At 34.2% G+C, this 21,600-nt stretch overlaps 1 long non-coding RNA gene across 2 annotated transcripts in view; it reads right to left on the minus strand.

Annotated features, from left to right (window-relative positions):
* Positions 1-5,781: 5,781 nt before the first annotated feature.
* The window catches only part of LOC144454535 (uncharacterized), an 83,559-nt gene continuing 67,740 nt past the window's right edge, over positions 5,782-21,600 (minus strand). The window contains exons 3-4 of one of the 2 annotated variants that reach the window (XR_013483014.1): positions 17,060-17,164; positions 5,782-7,357 (exon numbers count right to left, since the gene is read on the minus strand). This is a non-coding gene — a long non-coding RNA (uncharacterized LOC144454535). The remainder of the gene's footprint in view (positions 7,358-17,059; positions 17,165-21,600) is intronic. The other variant, XR_013483015.1, reaches the window with a different exon arrangement.

The raw sequence follows: 21,600 nt of genomic DNA on the forward strand, positions 1-21,600 counted from the left end.
AAATTACATCCCATATTCCAAACTATCCTGTAAACATCTTCATGGAAGGTACAAGTCTCTTGTTTCTCTTGTTGTAATCATTACACTTATGACACATACTTATGATGGCATTTTTTTAAAGTATGTTCAGAGCTATTGACCTACTGACAAGAAGTGAAAAGTGTGAGAATAACAGGAATGAATATTCACACAACCATCCAAGAATAGAACTCATAGAAACATGTAGGCAGGCTGCTATAGCAATTAAAGCGGGCAATGGTGACAAATGCAGAAGGAAGGTAACATAACTTTTTTCTACTAAGAGATGATCAGTGAGATGTTTAAATGATTGTGGCCATCTTTACATGATATGGAATATACTGTGGGCTAGTAACATCTTTACGCTTGGAAATAATAAATCACTCTTGTGCTCACCAAAAGTCTCAATCAGGCATGGTTTTTGACAATTCTAGCCCCTGTTCAGTCATGCCAACTGTGCATAAAATAGGATTAGTTTGAATATATATGTAATATGTGACATATATGTAATATATTTGTACAGCACAATATGTATAATATGTAATATATTTGTAATGAATATATGCAATATAGCGTGATATATAATGTAAATATCTATGTATGCACAGATATGTATGTGTTATATAAATCTATAGATATATATGTGTGTATCCACATATATGCATAAGTATTTACATACAATACATGATTAAATGAGATATTTGTAAAGTGCTTAGTACAGTGGCTGGCACATAGCAGATGCTCTATGAATGCTAGTTATTATTATTACTATATGGATTCATATATATGTATATATTTGTATACTATATGTATATATTTATCTATATCTAATCTATGTCTATGTCTATATTACCTATATAGCTAACACATGTGCCCAAAGTCTTTGTTAAGAATCATATGCCCAATAGGTACACTGAGTCCCACACAAAGTTAGATGTCATTGTGTCTCTCAGTATTTTACTGTCATTGATTGTGTGACTTCCAATAAGTGACTACGCTAAAAAAAGTCATTTTGACTATTACACGAAAGAGACAAATACTCAAAACCTGTTGAGTTACTAGGATAAAATGTAATGACACATGTCCTACAAACCTTAAAGCACTATATACATCCTAGTTATTATTAACTATTTTTATTACTATCCATATCCTAGAATATCACTGCCGCCCTTCAGTCTAATCTGTTTTCCTTGAGATTTCACACACATAATAGACATGGTATGTACCTTCTGAAGATGTGTCATGCAATCTAGAAGATAAACTTAACTTTGATTGATTCATTCATTAAATGTCCCCTATCACCACCAGATCTCAAACAAGAAAATCAAGAAGATAACAACAATAAAAATGTCCAAGGAAAAGTCAGTCTAACATTCATCACTGAAAATTGATAGATTTGAATTCAGAGGACTTAGGTTCAGATCCTGTCTGTAACCTTTGTGCCCTAGAGCAAGGCAGTCAACTTCCCTGTGCCTCAAATTTTTCATCTTTATAAACTAAAGGATTTCTAAACTCCATTCTGTTTCTATGATCCAGTCAGTTCCTGGGAATTATCCATAAATAAAGCTCACAATTCCAAATTGTCAGATACACATAGGATCAATCAGAACCATTATTGCCTCTCCTTTGTTGATCCTACATCCCTCCCCACTGTAGCTGGAATCTTGATTCCTTCCTATGGTAAAAATAAAGCCCTTAGCATGGCAGGTGGTAACAATGCATGCATGCCTTCTTTGGGTATCAAATACTTTACAATCCCATCTAAGCTGTTTATTTCTTCATACTTTTATTCTATCACAAACATGATCTCCTTCACACCAGGTATCCAGGGAAATGTTTTATATAAGGATGCTATGATTTGCTGGTTCTGAGAGATAAGGAAATATATTTGAATTTTCAGAGTATTCAATTTCCTTAAGATGCCAGGCAAAGCTTTTTGGAAACTTTGTATTGTTACGCAGAAAGGTTTTTATCTTGGTCTTATAACTAGGATTCTCCGGTTATTTCTGTGTTTCTTATGCATATATACATATATACCCACTCACATTCTCACTTTTTGAGACAAAAGGGGGGGTATAATCAAAAGCTAAGATCTGCTTCTATCATACATAGAAAGTATATATTTAGCAATTTTTCACATATTCATTTGATGCTCAAGATTTAGAACTAAATCCGAAAACATTTTTTGAAAACATTTCTCCTCTAAATTGCTACAAGAAAGTTTGTGTGTACTTTACTGTTTTAGTAGCTTGCATTAAGTTCTTACTTAATATTCTTCATGAATATGAATAAAATCTTTCTCGGAGTTACTAATTACAGTACCAACACTATGGAATTATCCAAACAATTTACATTTGAATATGACAGGAAAACCCCTCAAATCTTCATGACTATTTTACTAAGATACTAAAAGTTTAATATATGTAGTCTTACATCCAGGTAGACATGGATAATTACTCAATTAAATCTGATTTAGGTCTTCCTTAAATATCTACATGTAGATTACATATATGGAAAGCGTGAGAAGAGGGGAAGTATCCTAAAATTGAAAATTCTCTCTTTCTCTTCAAATCAAACAGATTATATATATTAACATCTCATTGTCCAAAAAAGGAATTCCAAACTAACAACTTTAATAGTTAAATATTATAAAGACCTAAGATTTAATTTTAGTAGGAAACTCCCAGTATGAAACTCCCTTCAATGATGCACATCAACAACTCCTCCTAACATATACATAGCCTTTAAGAGTTGCTTGAGTTTCAGATAGAATATCACAGTTAATATTTATCAAAGACAGAACTTGAACCTGGGTCTTCCTCACTTTAAGGCTGCTTTTGTATCCATTCACATACCATAATACCTTTTGGTGAGAAATAGAACTTAATTAAATGACAAATACAGGTGAAATGATAAATATCCCATATTTTAAGAGGTGTGTATACTTACTTTTGTTTTAAAGAAATTTAAGCTCTATGAAATTGCCTGTTATCTCCAGAAGGCTATTCCATTTGGTTATGATTTTCAAATTTTTAAGCAAGGTTTCCCGCTGATTGCAGGACATTTGGCCTACAATAATTAGCATCGGAGTTTTACAGCCTAATTTAAATTCAATCTATTTATGGTGGAAGTGTTTACTTTTGATTACAAACTTTGCTGAATCCATAAAGCTAGGGGTGTGAGGCAAAACCCTAAAGAAAAACCCTCAGTTGAAACTGGGATCCAGGTGCACATTTCTACACACAAATTTAGATATACAGCATAAACAATTCTTCTTTACCCATCATATATCCTTGAAACACCAAAATTCTTTACCTCTCCAAAGAAACTATGTATAGCTTTACCTCCAGGGCAGGCAATCATTTTGGTTGTTTTTAAGTTGTGTATACAAAATATAAAGGGAATACATTATTTACATATAAACCACAAAACATGAAACTAGTATATTTGAGATAGAACTGATTAGAATCTAGCTTTTGTGGAATACAGCTTTAACATTATATTCCAAATCCAATGTGCAGGACAACATAAAATTACATTTCACTTCTCTGGGAGGGAAAGGGGACACTACTGATCAACAACATTGTCTACACTTTCTGGGGAAGTAATTTTGGCAGTTGTTTTTTTATATTTTTCTTTGTTTCAAAAGAGTTCTCATTGGATTTGGATTAGAAAGAATATCAGGAAAAGCAGGAAAAGCAAGCAATAGAGAGGAAGGGGAGGAAATGAAAAGGAAGAGACTAGAAATGGAGAGGAGAAAAGAGAGAGAAGGGAAGGGGAAGGAAGGGAAAGTCCTTTCCAGTTCTAAGATCTTAGTGGAAACTTTGGGACTATCAAGGGTTTTATTCTTTTTTTTTTTTAGACTCAAATGCATCATTATTATCACTGCAGTGTCCTTTTATTACTATACTACACTGACTGGATGTAGGTTTCTGGACTCAATCTAATAATTACAATGCATAGAGGGAAATGTACATCTCTGAGTTTATCCTTTATGAATAACCATTGTAAATTCTACTTCTCTCAACACCTTCAGTTATTTTTTGTTTGTCTGGTTGCTGTTGTTGTTGTTGTCGTCATTTAATACCTATAGATTTCCTTTCCACGTGAGTCTTGTATTTTTTTATTGTCCATTTGGATAACTGAATTTGTCTCCAAATTCTCTTTTAAAGGCTCAGGGAGATTCCATCTGCCACAATAAAACTCAAGACAGTTTAATGATATATCCGATTCTATTACTTACACTGCGTTCCTATTCTACTATTGAGTGAAGATATGCACAGACAAGCCATGTGTTGCTTGACACAGGGGTATTTTTTACTTTCAATAAGGTTTCCAGGTGTCAAAGAAAACTTATCCCCCTGGAAATGCCTTATGGCCAGAGAAATCTATTTATTGTCTTATGGCCAGAAAAATCCCTTTATAGTACAGAAAAACTAGCTTCTGCATGCAACATATGATCCCGGTTGTATTAAGTACGGAATCTGAGCAGAAAGACTCTCTTAGGGTTTCTGCCAAAGTCCTTGCAAAGAGCAGAAATTCAGATCTGCATCAGTGGAGAGTATTTGATAACCAAGAAACTGAACTTGATGCAGGGAAAGAGTTATTTGAATAACAGGATCAAAATGGCTGGCCAGCTAACTAAGCACACATATGCTTAAACTCAAAGAATTTTACAATTAAAAAGGAAACTTAAGAGATGACTTAGTCCAACTCTTTTCCTATCAGACTTATTCAAATATACAAGGAAGTATTGCAAAGGGACCAGAAGAAAGACACTGTTCTTTCAGTGTTTCCTTGCTATTTATTTATATAGTTTGTGGGACACAATGAAATCTATATACTTTCTCTTTTTTTTCAATACTTCTAAACACTGTGTGGTCTTTAATAGAATGGAGACTAATTTTACACTACTGCAGTAAATAACATCCTCTTCACTTTAAGGTGACTTCATTACGAGTGAAAACAGGAATGAGACATACTATATCATTACATGACACATGGCAGCCAAGTGTTATTGTGAAAAGATTGAATTGGAGCTAAGTGACAGGGGTTCAAAATTCTGTGTCTGCATTAACTAGCTGCGTGATCATGGACAAGTCAGTTAATCTCTCCGAGTCTCAGTTTCCTAATCTTTACATGGGAATAAAATTCACCTGACAAGACTGTTATAAAGAAAGTGCCTTCTGAAACTAAAAATACTATATCAAAAATTCTTAACCTGGAGCCCATGGACACTGTAGATTTGGAAATAAATTGATTATAAAGGGTAAGAATGAGAAGTTGAAGTATATGCCATAGTTGCAAAAAAAATAGAGGAAAAACAGATCAAGTTAAAAAAAAGATTATAGAAATAATAATACTAAAAACTGACTCTTTGAAAAGAGTAATAAATTCAACTATCTTTGGTTAACCTGTTAAAGAAAAAATAAAGCAAAATCACAGTACCAAAATAAAAAATGAAAAAGATAAATTCATATTAAAGTATAAATAAAAAGTATTTTCATTACTTTCCATATTCAATTTTATACTGTTAAGACAAAGAATATTTTTAAAAATCATTGAATACATAAAAAATTAAACATCCCAGTTAATTAAAGTAGATATAGACATCTTCAAGAATATATCAGAAAGAATAATTAAATAAGCCATTAAAGAGTTAACAAAAGAAAAAAAAATCCCTGCTCCAGGAGTATAAATGAATCCTGGTAATGAATATTAGCAAGCGATTATATATACTAAAACCTTGAAGAAACAAAGATATAGAGGATCAAATTTTTTATTTTATTTTTAATTTATGGAATAAAACAAATATTTCCATAAAATAGCGTAATAAAAAAAAGATTGCACACAAAACTACAAATCTATTATGTCAACTTGATATTCCTTTTAAATGTATAATAAAATTATCACATAAATTTCTTTTTTTTCTCCTCCCCCCAAACTCTGCCCTAGAGATGGCTACCATTAGACACAAATGTGTGTGTGTGTGTGTGTGCGCAGAGAACATCTTCCTTCAACAGTCTTTTGTGATACATTTGGATATTTACAATAGTCAAAATGACTTATTCACTCAAAGTTGTTTTAGAATGATATTGTTGTTACTGTGTATAATGTTCTCTTGGTTCTGCTCATTTTGCTCTTCATTATTTAGTGCAAGTCTTTTTTATGTTTTTCTAAGATCATCAAGCTCATCATTTCCTACAGCACAGAAGTATTCCATCACAATCATATACCTCAACTTGTTCAGCCATTCCCCAATTGATGAACATCCTTGCAAGTTCTAGTTCTTTGCTACCACAAACAGAGCTGCTGTAAATATTTTAGAATACATAGGTTCCTTTCTTTTTTCCCTAATGATCTTGTGAAATGGACCTAGCAATGATATTGCTAGGTCAAAGGGTTAAGGCAGTTTAATAACTCTTTGGGCATAATTCCAGATTGCTCTCCAAAATGGTTGGATGAGTTCATAATTCCACCAACAATGAATTAGTGTCCCAATTTTTCCATATCCCCTCCAATATTTCTTGCTTTCCCTTTCAATCATTTTAGCCAATCTGACAGGTATAAAATGATACCTCAAGGTTGTTTTTATTTACATTTCTCTAATCAAGAATGATATAGAGCATTTTGTCATATGACTATAAACTGCTTTGATTTCTTTATATAAAAACTGCTTGTTCATATCCTTTGACCAGTTCTCAACTAGGAAGTGACTCATATTTTAATACATTTTACAAAGTTATTTACATAGTTGAGATATGAGATCTTTAAATGAGAACCTGCCTATAAAAATTTTTCTCCAATTTTCTGCCTTCCTTCTGATCTTGGCTGTATTTGTTTTATTTGTACAAAACTTTTTTTAAATTTAACATAATTGAAATTATCTGTTTTACACTGAATTTTTCTATCTTTTGTTTATTTGTAAATTGTCTACCTATCCATAAGTCTGATAAGTAAGATGTTGCATTTTCTTCAATTTTTTTTGTAATATCTCTTTTTAAAATTAATTTATTTTTAGCTTTCAACATTCACTTCCATGAGATTTTGAGTTCCAAATTTTCTCCCCATGTCTCCCCACCCAAAGATAGCATGCAATTTGATACAGGCTCTACATATACATTCATATGGAACAGATTTTCACATTAGTCATGTTGTAAAGAAGAAATAGAAACAATGGGAGAAATCATGAGAAAGAAGAAACAAACAAAAAAAAAGAAGAAAAAAGAGAGAGAGCAAATATGCTTCAATCTGCATTCAGACTCCATAGTTCTTCTTCTGGATATGGACAGCATTTTCCATCATGAATCCTTTGGAGATGTCTTAGATCCTTGCACTGCTAAGAAGAGATAAGTCTATCAAAGTTAGTCTTTGCACAACGTGGCTATTACTATGTACACTGTGCTCCTGCTTCTGCTCACTGGACTCAGCATCAGTTCATTCAAATCTTTGCAAGTTTTTCTGAACTCTACCTGCTTGTCATTTCTTATAGCATAATAGTATTCCATTACATTCATATACCACAACTTGCCATTCCCCAATTGATGGGCATCCTCTCAACTTCCAATTCTTGGCCATCACAAAAAGAGCTGCTACAAATATATTTGTACAATGGGGGTCCTTTTCCCATTTGTATGATCTCTTTGGATACAGAGTTAGAAGTGGTATTACTGGGTGAAGGGCATGCACATTTTTATAGCTCTTTGAGCATAGTCCCAAATTACTCTCCAGTAATTTGGCTGATTAGTTGGTTGGATCAGTTCACAACTCCACCAACAATGCATTAGTGTTCCAATTTTCCCACATCTTCTCCAGCATTGGTCATTTTCCTGTTTTGTCATGTTAGCCAATCTGATAGGTATGATAGGTAGGTACCTCAGAGTTGTTTTGATTTGCATTTGTCTAATCAATAGTGATTTAGGGCATTTTTTCATATGACTATAGATAGCTTTAATTTCTTTATCTGAAAACTGCCTGTTTATATCCTTTGACCATTTGTCAAATGGAGAATGACTTGTATTCTCATAAACTTGACTGAATTCTCTATATATTTTAGAAATAAGGACTTTATTAGAGGCTCTGCTTATAAAAATTCTTTCCCAGTTTTCTGCTCTCCTAATCTTGGTTGCATTGGCTTTGTGCAAAAACTTTTCAATTTAATGTAATCAAAATTATCCATTTTGCATTTCATAATGCTCTCTATCCCCTGTTTGGTCATAAGTTCTTCTGTTCTCCATAAATCTGACAGGTAAACTACTTCTCGCTCTCCCAGTTTGCTTATAGTATCACCCTTTATATTTAAATCATGTACCCATTTTGACTTTATTTTGATATATGATGTGAGATGTTGATCTATGCCTAGCTTCTGCCATATTATTTTCCAGTTTTCCCAGCAGTTTTTGTCAAATAATGAGTTCTTGTCCCAGAACCTGGGGTCTTTGGGTTTATTAAACCCAAATATAATGACTATAGTTTACTATAGTCATTGACTACTGTGTCTTATTTACCTAACCTATTCCACTGATCCACCACTTTATTTCTTATCCAGTACAAAGTAGTTTTGATTGTTGCTGTTTTATAATACAATTTAAGATCTGGTATACCTAGGCCACCTTCCCAAGCATTTCTTTTCATTAACTCCCTTGATATTCTAGACTTTTTGTTATTCCATCTTGTTATTATTTTTTCTAGCTCTATAAAATAATTCTTGGTAGTTTGATTGGTATTGTAAGTAAGTTAATTTAGGTAGAATTGTCATTTTTATTATATTAGCTTGGCCTAGCCATGAGCAACTGATGTTTTTCTAATCATTTAGATCTGACTTTATTTGTGTGAAAAGTGTTTTTTTAATTGTGTTCATATAGTTCCTGGTTCTGTTTTGGCAGGTAGACTCCTAAATATTTTATAATGTCTACAGTAATTTTAAATGTAATTTCTCTTTCTATCTCTTGCTGTTAGGCTTTGTTAGTAATATACAGAAATACCGACAATTTATGTGGGTTTACTTTTGTACCCTGCAACTTTGCTAAAGTTGTTTATTATTTAAAGTAGTTTTTTACTTGATTCTCTAGGATTCTCTAAGTATATCATCTTATCATCTGTAAAGAGTGATAGTTTTGTTTCTTCTTTGTCTATTCTAATTCCTTCAATTTCTTTTTATCCTCTTATTGATAAAGCTAAGGTTTGTAGTACCATATTGACTAATAGTGGTGATAATGGACAACCTTGTTTCACCCCCAATCTTATTGGAAATGCTTCTAGCTTATCCCCATTACATATAATGTTTACTGATGGTTTTAGGTAGATGCTACTTATCATTTTAAGGAAAACTCCATTTATTCCTTTGCTCTCTAGTGTTTTTAATAGGAATGGATGTTGTATTTTGTCAAAAAAATTTTCTGCATCTATTGCCTATTTTCTCAAATAGTCTATATAGTATTGGAATTGTTCTTTACATGTTTGATAGAATTCATTTGTAAATCCACCTGGCCCTGGAGATATTTTACTAGGGAGTTCAGGGAGGCTTGTTCAATTTCTTTTTCTGAAATGAGGTTATCTGAGTATTTTATTTCCTGTTCTGTTAATCTGGGCAATTTATATTCTTGCAAATATCAGATTATTTAATTTCCAATTAATTTTTAGTTTATCTTTCCATGACCCTTTATTACATATATTTTTATTGAATCATGATCTCAAAAGGATGCATTTAATATTTCTGTCTTTCTGTGTTGGATTGTGAGGTTTTTATGCCCTAGTACATGGTCAATTTTTGTATAGGTGCCATGTACCACTAAGAAATAGGTATATTCCTTTCTATCCCTAGTCATTTTTCTCCAGAGGTCAACCATATTTAACTTTTCTAAAATTCTAGTCACCCCCTTAACTTCTTTCTTATTTTATGGTTAAATTTATCTAGTTCAGAGAGGGGGAGGTTGAGATCCCCCACTAGCATAATTCTGCTGTCTATTTCTTCCTGTAACTCCCTTAACTTCTCCTCTAAGAATCTGGATGCTATAGCACTTGTGATATATGTTTAGTAATGATATTACTTCATTGTTTATGGTGCCTTTTAGCAGGATGTAGTTTCCTTCCTTATCTCTTTTAATTAAATTTATTTTTGCTTTTGCTTTGTCTGAGATCAGGATTGCTACCCCTGCTTTTTTTGATTCAGCTGAAGCATAATGTATTCTACTCCAGCCTTTCACTTTTACCCTGTGTGTAGCCCTCTGTTTCAAATGTATTTCTTGTAAACAACATATTGTAGGAGTATGTTTTTTAATCCATTCTGCTATTCACTTCCTTTTATAAGAGAGTTCATCCCATTCACAATCACAGTTATGGTTACTTTTTGTGTCTTTATCTCCATCCTATTCCCTACCCCATTCATGCTTTATTCACCACCACATTCATGCTTGTCTTTCTCCTTTCTGTCCCCATTAGAGTTTTGCTTTTGACCATTGCCTCCCTCTCCCTTCCATCAGCTCCCTCCCTTTTCTTTCCCTTTTCCCTTACTACTTCTTCCTTCCCTCTATTCCTCCCTTTTTTTTCCCTTTTCCCCTCCTACTGCCTATAATATATCTCTCTTCATATCTAGATCATGTATCCATTTTGATCTTATATTGGTAAATTGCGTAAGATTTTGTTCTATGCCCAATTTATGCCATACTGCTTTACAATTTTCCCAACAATTTTTACCAAATAATGAATTCATATGCCAAAATCTTAAGTCTTTATACTTTTCAAATACAAGGTTACTATATTTATTTGCTGCTGTAAATTGTATATCTATTCTGTTCCACTGAACTACCTATTTCTAATTCAGTACTGCCTTATAATATAGTTTAAGATCTGGCACTACTAAGCCTTATTCCTTTACATGTTTTTCTTTCAATCCTTTGATATTCTTGACTTTTTGTTTTTCTGAGTGAATTTTGTTACTGCTTTTGCTAATTCAGTAAAATAATTTTTGGTAATTTAATTGGGATGGCATTCAACACATAAATTAGTTTAGATAAAATTGCCTTTTGTGTTATATTGGCCCTGACTACCCATGGACAATTAATGATTTTCCAATTATTTAAATCTAATTTCATTTGGATAAAAAGTGTTGTGGTTTTTTTTTTACAATTTTGATTATATAGTTCTTGGGTTTGAAAAAATACCCATATAAAACCAAGAGTTGGCATCATTTTCAGTAAAAAACAAAACAAAAACTAGAATCTTTCTCAAGAAAAAAAGAGGTTAAGAAAAACCTCCTCCCCAGTGTTATTTGACACAATTCTAGAACTCTTGTCAATATAGAAATAAATCGAGAGAGAAAAGTGAACTCATAAATGTAGACCAAAAAGAAAAAAAAGAAAAGAAGGAAAAGAATGCTCCCTCTTTGCATACAATATAATAGTTTACATAGAAAACTCTAGAGAATCAATTGAAAAACCCCAACTATTTGAGAAATTTATTACTTCAGTAATATAAAAGGATCCAAAATAAATCCACAAAGACATCAGCATTTTATATAGCAATCACAGAAAAATGAAGACATGATAGATAAATGCCTTTAAACTAACTAAAACATTCAGAAAATGGACACTATCTACAAAAATATACTCAAGACATATTAAACAATTACAAAACACACTTTAAAGAAATAAAGAAGATAAATAAATGGAGAGCTCATAGCTGAGCCACATTAAGATAATAAAATGATCATACCACCTAAATTAACTTAAAGATAGTTTTGTACTCATCATATTACTCAGTAGTTGCTTTTTTAGAGACAAAATAATTTTTGAAAACTCACTGATTAGAAAAAAAGGCCTAAAATATTAAGGTAAATAATAATTTTAAAAAATAGGAAGGGAGAACAGTATTTGCAAATCTTAAACAATACTCTAAAATTCCACAAAACTATTTGATAACATTTAAAATTAAAAAGAATAATCAATGAAACAGATTAGAAAAGCAGGAATGAGAAAAAAGTCAAACTCAATAGGCCAGGATTGAATAAATCCAAGAATATAAAACATTTGGAGCAGTTCTTCCTACATGATAAGGACTGCTGGAAAAACTAGAAAGCAATTTGACAAAAAAAAACTTTAGCCCTACATAGCACCCCACAGTAGGGACAGAAATAGGACCTGCATGTGATTTCATTAGTATAGGGAACTCTTGTTGAGAAAACTCCCTCTAGCAATGGAAGTTGCCATCTTCTCTGTACCTTATACTCTTAGAGAGGCACCTGGAGGACTGAGAGGTTGAGTGATTTGCCCCAGATTTATATAGCCAATATATATTATACAGGACTTGAATCCAGGTCTTTATGTCTTTGAGCCAACTCTTTATTATCTATACCATGTCACCATTCTTTCCATTTATCTTACATATACCACAGTTACTTCTAAATCTATATGGTGGCCCAAAATAAAAGGTTACAACATAAAGGAAATTAAGAAAAATAGGAGGTAATTTTATAAAGAGAAGAATTATTTTAAATGATATTTTATTTTTCCCCAATTACATGTAAAAACTAGTTTTAACATCTACTTTTAAAATTTTTGAGTTTCAAATTCCCCCTCTTTCCCTTTCTTCTCCCCTCCCTGAGACAGTAAACAATTTGACTTAGGTTATACATGTACAATCATGCAAAACATATTTCCATATTGGTCATGTTCTAAAAGAAAACAGACAACAAAAATAAAGATAGTAAAAAATATTATGCTTCAATCTGCATTCACACTCCATCAGTTCTTTTTTTCATTTTTTATCGTGAGTCCTTTAGATTGTCTCAGATCATTGTATTGCTGAAGAAAGCCAAGTATTTCACAGTTGACCATCATACAATATTGCTGTTATTGGGTACAATGATCCCCTGGTTACTTCACTTTGCATCAGGTCATGTAACTGTTTCCAGGTTTTTTCCCAAAATCATCCTGCTCATCATTTCTTGTAGTACGATAAGATTCCATTACAATCATATACCACAACTTGTTCGACCATTCCCCTCAGGGGAAGAATTTTTAACAAAATGAGACATAGAGGAGATTAGGAAAAGTAAATATATATATATATATATATATATAATTTGATTAAATTAAATGAGAAATCTTGTTTGCACAAGTAAAATTAATGCAAGTAGGATAAGAACAAAAAAAATTGAATGGCAAAAAAAATTTCTCTTACAAATTTCTGAGTTTATATATTTATACATATGTATAGACAGAGAGAGATAGAGAGAGAAAAGATAATAGATAGAAAAAAGATAATAGATAAGTGATTAAAGGCTATGAACAAAAAAAACTATCAAAAGAACTGCAAATTGTTTACATTATGAAAAAATTCTGTCACAAATAATAAGAGAAATGAACATTTAAACAAATTGTGATTTCACTTTACACCCAGCAAATTGACAAAGAGGAAAACAATGGAAACCATCTATGTTGAAGTGGTATAGGAAAGAAAGATGCACTAATACTTTGTTGGTAAAACTATAACAGTCACAGTATTGAGTAAAACAATCTGAAATAATATAAAAATATCCAAAAGAAGTCCCAAAAATGGGAAACAAAGTATATGCCTATCAATTGAAGAAAGACTAAAAAAATGCATATGAATGTCATGGATTATTACTGACATGTAAGAAATGAATATGAAGAATAAAAAGAAACATGGTATCAAAGACAGAGTAAAATAAAACCAGCAAATCAATACTCTCAATGACTATATATACTAATGTAAACGAAGAACAAACAGCAAAATAGAAATGAATGCTGTGTAATGGTAATGACTAGTTTTGGTCCTAGTGAAGAAAATGCACCTCTCTCCTTTATTTGGAAGGATGGGAGACTATGGATGGGGAATGCTGAATACAGTGTCAGATGTGGTCAACATCTGGGTTTTATTTAATGACTATATTGTGGTTTTTTTTAAGACATCAATATGACTTTATTTTTTAAATTTTTAACGTATGTTTTTAAAACTCTGGGTTACAAATTTTCTCCCTTCCTCCCTCTCCACTCACTTGCATTGAGAAGGCAAGCATCTTGATACAGGTTATAGATGTGTAGTCATGCAAAACACTTCCATAGTAGTCCTGCTGTGAAAAACTAAATATATTTCCCTTCATCCTATCCTAAACCCCCATTTATTCTATTCTCTCTTTTAAGCCTGTCCCTCCTCAGAAGGGTTTGCTTCTGATTACTCCCTGTATCAGTCTGCCCCTCCTCTATCATCCTCTTGCTCTCTTGTCTCCTTCCCCCCTTATTTTCCTGTAGGGTAAGATAGATTCCCTTACCCAACTGAGTATGTATGTTATTCTCTCCTTAAGCCAAATCTGATGAGAATAAGATTCACTCATGCTCTCTCACCTTCCCCCACTTCCCCTCCTCTGTAAATGCTTTTTCTTGTCTGTTTTATGTGAAATAATTTACCCCATTCTAACTCTCCCTTTCTCCTTCTCTTTGTATAATCCTCTCTCACCTCTTAATTTTATTCTCCAGTTATCACCCCATCATCTTCAACTCACCCTGTGCCCTCTATCTATTTATGTATACATACATATAATGTTTTTTCCCTCCCACTACCTTAATACTGACAAAGGACTCATGAGTTACAAATATCATCTTTCCCCACAGGAATGTAAACAGTTCAACCTTAATAAGTCTCTTATGATTTCTCTTTCTTGTTTACCTCTGTCATGTTTCACTTGAGTCTTGTATTTGAAAGTCAAATTTTATATTCAGCTCTGGTCTTTCCCTCAGGAATGCTTGAAAGTCCTCTGTTTCATTGAATGACTATTTTTTCCCCCTGAAGGATTATACTCAGTTTTGCTGGGTAGGTGATTCTTGGATGTAGTCCTATCTCCTTTGCCCTCCAGAATATCATACTACATGCCCTCCAGATCCTTAATGTAGAAGCTGCTAAATCTTGTGTTATCCTGATTGTGTTTCCACAATACTTGAATTGTTTCTTTCTGGCTGCTTGCAATATTTATTCCTTGACCTTGGAATTCTGGAATTTGGCTAAAATATTCCTAGGAGTTTTCCTTTGGGGATCTCTTTCAGGAGGTGATCAGTGGATTCTTTCAATTTCTATTTTGCACTCTGGTTCTAAAATATCAGGGAAGTTTTTCTTGATAGTTTCTTGAAAGATGATGTCTAGGCTCTTTTTTTGATTATGGCTTTCAGATAGTCCAATAATTTTTAAGTTCTCTCTCCTGGATCTATTTTCCGGGTCAGTTGTTTTTCCAATGAGATATTTCACATTCTCTTCTATTTTTTCATTCTTTTGGATTAGTGTTACAGCGCCTTCATTTCTCAAATTGTCACTAGCTTCCAATTTCTCCATTCTAATTTTTAAGGAAGTGTTTTTTTCAGTAAGCTTTTGGACTTCCTTTTCCATTTGGCCAATTTTGTTTTTTAGGGCATTCTTCTCCTCACTGCTTTTTGGACTTCTTTTGCCATTTGGGTAAGGCTATTTTTTAAGGTGTTATTTTCTTCAGTGTTTTTTTGGGTGTCTTTTAGCATCACTCTCACTTTTTCTCTACTTCTCTTACTTGCTTCTCAAAATCCTTTTTGAGCTCCTCCATGGCCTGGGATCAATTCATATTTTTCTTGGAGGCTTTGGATGTAGGAGCTTTGGCTTCGTTGTCTTCTTCTGGTTGTATGTTTTAATCTTCTTTGTCACCAAAGTAAGATTCTATAGTCTGACTCTTTTTACACTGCTTGCTCATGATCCCAGTCAATTACTTGAGTTATCAACTCTTTGTCAAGGTAGGAGTCTGTTTCCAGTGTGGAGAATGTACTGCCCCAAGCTTCAGGGGTTTTGTGTAGCTGTTTTCAGAGATACTTCTAGGGACCTATAAATTTTAAGTTCTTCCCAGGTGCTATGATCAAGGTCAAGGTGTTTACTCCTTTCCTGGCCTGTGCTCTGGTCTATAAGTGACCACAAGGACCCTTTTCTGTCTTGGAACTGTGAGGATTTCCTCTTCAGAGCCACTAGAAGCTACACCATGCCAGTGCTCCTCCTCGCCTCAGGACCGCCACCCAGAACTGTGACCCAGATCCAAGCACAGGCAAAGCAAGAGAATCCTGCACCAGCAGAGAGATCCCTGCAATCCCCCTCTCATCAACCATTCAATTCCCCCTCAATCTGCGGGCCAGAAGCTCAGGAGGCAGTCACCACCTCGGGGCCAAGCTCAGGATCCCGAGCTTCTCTCTCAGCATCACAGAAACAGACTCTTCCCACTGACATTTTAAGTCGTCTTCGGCATTTGTGGGTTGAGAAGTCTGGAAACCACCACAGCTGCCTGCAATTCAGTCCTCTGAGGCCTGCTCCAGGTTCGCTGCAGCCTACGCGCCCATGCCGAACTGTGTTCTGTTCCCAGCCTGGCATGATATACCTTTCTGATCAGCCATCCAGGTCATCTTGGGCTGGAGATTTGTTTCACTCTGTCTTTTTGTAGGTTCTGTTGCTTTAGAATTTGTTTAGAGCCATTATTTATAGGTATTTGCAGGGGTTTGGGGGAGAGCTCAAGCAAATCACTGCTTTTACTCTGCCATCTTGGCTCCACCCCCTCAATATCACTTTAAAATAATACTAATAAAGTGTCTTATTTTGTTGAATCTATTGTTCAGAAGTCTGTTTAAATACACTTAAGAAGAGAGTTCCATCCATTTGTCATTTTAGCCTGGGGGCTCTAAAACTAAACCAAGAGAAAGAGAATATTGATAAGCAGGTTTTAAAAGGACTACTAGAGGGAACCTTTGAAATCAATCAAGGAATCCAAATAAAAGATCTCTGTTCCAAATACTATACCACTTACTGTATGAAATACACAAAACTTTTTCTCTTTGTCTCCTTCTCTGTCTCTCTCTTTCTCTCTCTGTCTCTATCTCTCTCTGTCTCTGTCTCTTTGTCTCTCTCTCCCATCTTCTTTCTCTCCAGTCTAAATTGGAGAGTCTATGCCTAGAATGAAATGAAGAAGGTTGAAAACTGACCTCCTAACTAAGAGTCTTCAAGCATATGAAATCTCATGCAAATGTACCTGGCCTGCTGTTGCTCCTCTCCATTGAGGACAGAAAATGAGACACACGGCTCAAACTGCAACATGAGGGATGTAGATTTGGCACTTTTACAAATGGCCATTTGCCTGTTTGATGAAGAAAAGCAGAAATTTATTGCAAATTATATAATCATATATATATATATATATATATATATAATATAAATAATTAAAAATGTTAATATCATGTATTGATTTACTTTCTCTGTTCCTCTTATGGGGACAGCAGATAGGTCAACAAAAGATAGTCTGAATATGTTTGAATATAAAAAAATATAAATACAAAAAATATAAATATATATTTTATATATTTATCTATAATTTATGTATTATATATATAATTTATATATTATATATATAAATTATATATATAATACATAAATTATAGATAAATATATAAATGTAATATAAAAAAAACTTCCAGATTATTGAGAGTATGCAACATTTAAAAAGATTCCTAGGAGAAACTCTGGAATCTCCTTAATTCTTCATTTCAAATAATTTGAGTGAGTTGCAAAGCCACACCTGCATAACCATGAAAGGAAAGGAAAATGAAGAAGAAAGGGTAGGAGAGAGGAAGGGAGGAAGGGCAAAATGAAGGAGAAAGGGAGAGGAAGGAAGGAAAGGAAAAGAAGAACAAACAAAAACTTTTTCTGTCTCTGATTTGGGTAGAAAGTGGTTTAACAAATGACTAAGGTACTATTTACTAATGGGCAGCTACTGACTCAGTTGATAGAGCTCTGGGCCTGGAGTCAGAAAAACTTCTTTTCACGAATTCAAATCTGGCCTCAGACACTTAGGAGCTGTGTGACCCTGGAAAAGTTACTTAATCTTATTTGCCTCAGTTTCCTCATATATAAAATGAGCTGGAGAAGGAAATGGCAGACCACTCCAGTATCTTTACCAAGAAAACCCCAAATAGGGTCATGAAGAGTTGTACACAACTGAAAAAGGACTGAACTACAACACTATTCACCAATATAAGTTCCTAAGAAGCCCCAAAAAGGACAAAAGAAATTTGACAAATAGCACTTTCCCTAGCCTTGGATTGATAAGTGATGGTCCTGTCATACACAATTTGAAATAGAGCTGCACTTAATATTGTTATTGAACAACAACAACAGCAACAATTTTAAATAAGCAAATGGATGATGCTAAACTATAGACATGGTGGGAATAGAAAAGATTTTTTTTTAAATCAAATTTCTTTCTTTTTATTTTTCTTTTTTTTTGGTGAGGCAATTGGGGTCAAGTGACTTGCCCAGGATCACACATTTACTATGTCATGTGTCTGAGGTCAGATTTGAATTCAGGTCCTCCTGACTCCAAGGCCAGAGCTCTATCCACTGCTCCACCTAGCTGCCCCTAAAATCAGATTTCTTGATTCTCTTAATGACTATAGTGAATTTTCAAGGAGGTGATCATAAGATAAGTGAAGTGATCAGAGATAATTCTCACTCCCATCTCTTTTCCCTGAACCCTTATTACGTGTCTGCAGCTGCATAGATAACTTGGAGAGTAAAGGGATTTCTTTGAGGGACAAGCATATGGGTGAATCTGAAGTAAAGAGACAAGTTAGAGTAAAGTTTGTAGTGACCAAAGTGTTCTTTGACTGGGATACATTGTTCCATTATGATGGGAAGGATGGAGAAAAAGAAAGTAGGAGGGGAGGAAGGAAAGGATGGAAATGAGGAGGAAGAGAAGAAGAAGGGGAAGTAGGGATGAAGAAGAAAGGGGAGGAGAGAGGAAGGGAGGAAGGCCAAAAAGGAAGGGAGAAAGGGAGAGGAAGGAAGGAAAGGAAAAGAAGAGAAAGGACATTTATTAAATGCTTACCATGTTTTGTGCTAAGCATTGGGAATACAAAGAGAAAAAAATGACAGTGCTTGTTCTCAAGAGACTCACACTCTAATTGGAGGAAATAACACAAAAAAGAAAATTCAGTTGCAATGTTACTTACAAAGGTCCAGAAGTCCTAAGGTTTTGATGGTGGGGAAGATGGCAAGGTTCAAAGGTCTTTAAGTTAGAAAAGTAGATCAACTGACAATTCTGAGAAATTTCAAAGCAGATGATAAGTCCTGAAGGACCTCAGGTTGCAAGTAGCAAGGCAGATTGTGAGGTCCAATGGTCCTCCATGTCACTACTAAGAATGGAGTTGTTATTCAAGCGGTATGAACAGTCAAGCATCAAAGAGGGAAAATTCCTCATTTGTAGTAGCATAATCCCCAACAATTATAAACTCCTTGTAGGAGAGGTCATGTCTTATACTTCTGTATCTCCTACAGTGCCTAGCACAGTGATAGATACATAGTTGATATGTATAATCAGTGGTTGTATGATTGATTGTCTTTTAGTAATATAGCTTTGATAGCCCCTTGGTAATCTTCTGAATCCTATGTGACTCCTTGTCTAGTTCTACATTATTCCCTTTGTGCCTGAATTGTGCCAGTCTATCATTTATCACCTACAAGATTACTAATAGCATCTTCCAACTTTCTTCCTTCTACAGCATCTGGTTTATCCTTGCAGGAGTATCCCTTAGGATGAAGCTTTTGCTTATAAGGCAGTTTAGGACAGACTCTAAGTCAGTCTGATCACCTGAAGAAGGTAAGCATCTCAAAATGTGCCTAAGGAATAGAGACAAGAAACATACATTGGTGAAAAATTTTGAATTACTGCTGCTAGGAGGGTTACTACTACAGAGGCTGGATGTGAGTAGATAAAGTCCCTGAAGGGGATAAGAAAGATCTCTGGTAAGGAACTCTATTAATATCCTATGTTATCTAATTGTTTTATCAGCAATACTATGCCTCCTCACCTTAATCAATCAGTCAGTAAACATTTTTAAAGTGTCTACTAAGTGCCAGGTATTGTGTTAATTGTTGGAGATAAGATAAGCAAAAGATATTCCTTGCCTTCAAGGAGCTCACAATTTAATGGGGGAGGAGGGGCAAGTTGTTGAGTTGTTTCAGTCATGTCTAACTCTTCATGACCTCATTTGGGATTTTCTTAGCAAAGACACTAGAGTAATGCGCCATTTCCTTCATCAGCTCATTTTACAGATGAGAAAAATGAAGCAAGTAGGGTTAAGTGACTTGCCCAGGGTCATGCAGCTAGTAAGTATCTGAAGCTGGATTTGAATTTAATTCTTCCTGACTCCAGGACTGGTGCTCTATCTACCGTGCCACTTAGCTACCCAGCTAATGGAGGGTGGGGGAGGGGACAACACATGAAAATAAGCTGACATGGGAAGAGAGGGTGTAACTTGGCCAGAAGACATGATGAAATCCACGGGAGCAAAACTGATTGGGAAATGAAGAGATAGACTGTGGGTGCACTGAGAACAGGGGCTATCTTTTGTCTTTCTTTGTATTCCCAATGCTTAGTACAGTGCCTAGCACATTGTAAGTATTTAACAAATACTTATTGACTGACTGATGAATAGTTAAGTGATAAATTCTATTGATTCTACCAACAGAAGTAACACAAGTGGGGCAGCCCCCTCTAAATTTAGTACCCCTAGTTTCTACACCTTAGTTACAGCTCTGCATTGAGACATATTCTAGCCTAGAGACATAAGAAAGGAGTAGATAAAATCTACAGGATCATGTTGCTGTAGTTCTTTACAATAAAATTATTTCTTGACATTTCCAAAAGATCAGTGTTTGTATTGCCCATTTCTTTTTGACATACAAAAATCCATTTAAGAAACAAAAAATTCAGTAAGGCAAGAAAAAGAAAAAAAACTGTTTACCTGAATATGGATTTCTTTCAAAACAGAAGAGCTTTCTGTAGAAACTATTGTCTAAGGTCTAGAAAGAGTCATAATCTGAGGATTTGTGTACAGTAGATATTGGATCTAAGAACTTCTTATGCTTTTGGTGTGGCAAAATGCTAACAGAATGGGCAGAATGGTTGTATGTATGATGCCAAAGAGAAGTTAAATGCACTTCTCATTTTTCTTATCCACAAGGAATCATAAATCTGGTAGAGACACAAACAACATGTTAATCAATCCTACTCATTGTACAGATTAGAAGACTAAGGCCCACAAAAGGAAACTGATTTCCAAAAGTCACACATCTCACTGAGTCAGGAATAGAATTAAGTTTTCATGGTTCATAGTCCAGTATTCCTTCTAATATGCTCATTTATGGCTACCAAATATTTTTCTTGAAAAAGTAACTTTAAAAGCAACTCAGAAAGGTTGCAATCATGAACATCCAATTCATGCAAAAAAGCAAGGAATATTAATAATACCATTAAAGAGTGAGTATTTGACATACCCTAGTGGTACCTCCTCAATGAGAGCCAGAGTGAATTGGGTTTAAGGAGTGGTCCTAAAGAAAGAAATCTAGTTCATAAACCCCAAGATGTCTTTCAAGGATTCAGCATCAAATTTACATTCCTTTGGGTAGAGCACCTGCAGGAGGGAGAAAAGGATGAGAAAGGACAAGGAAAGGACAGGGAAAGGATAGGGAAATGACAGGGGAAGGGAAGGGAAGGGAAGGAAGAAGAAAGAAGGA

The sequence above is a fragment of the Phascolarctos cinereus genome, unplaced genomic scaffold, assembly GCF_003287225.1.
Source record: "Phascolarctos cinereus isolate Bilbo 61053 unplaced genomic scaffold, phaCin_HiC Scaffold_726;HRSCAF=1367, whole genome shotgun sequence".
Classification (NCBI taxonomy): domain Eukaryota; kingdom Metazoa; phylum Chordata; class Mammalia; order Diprotodontia; family Phascolarctidae; genus Phascolarctos; species Phascolarctos cinereus.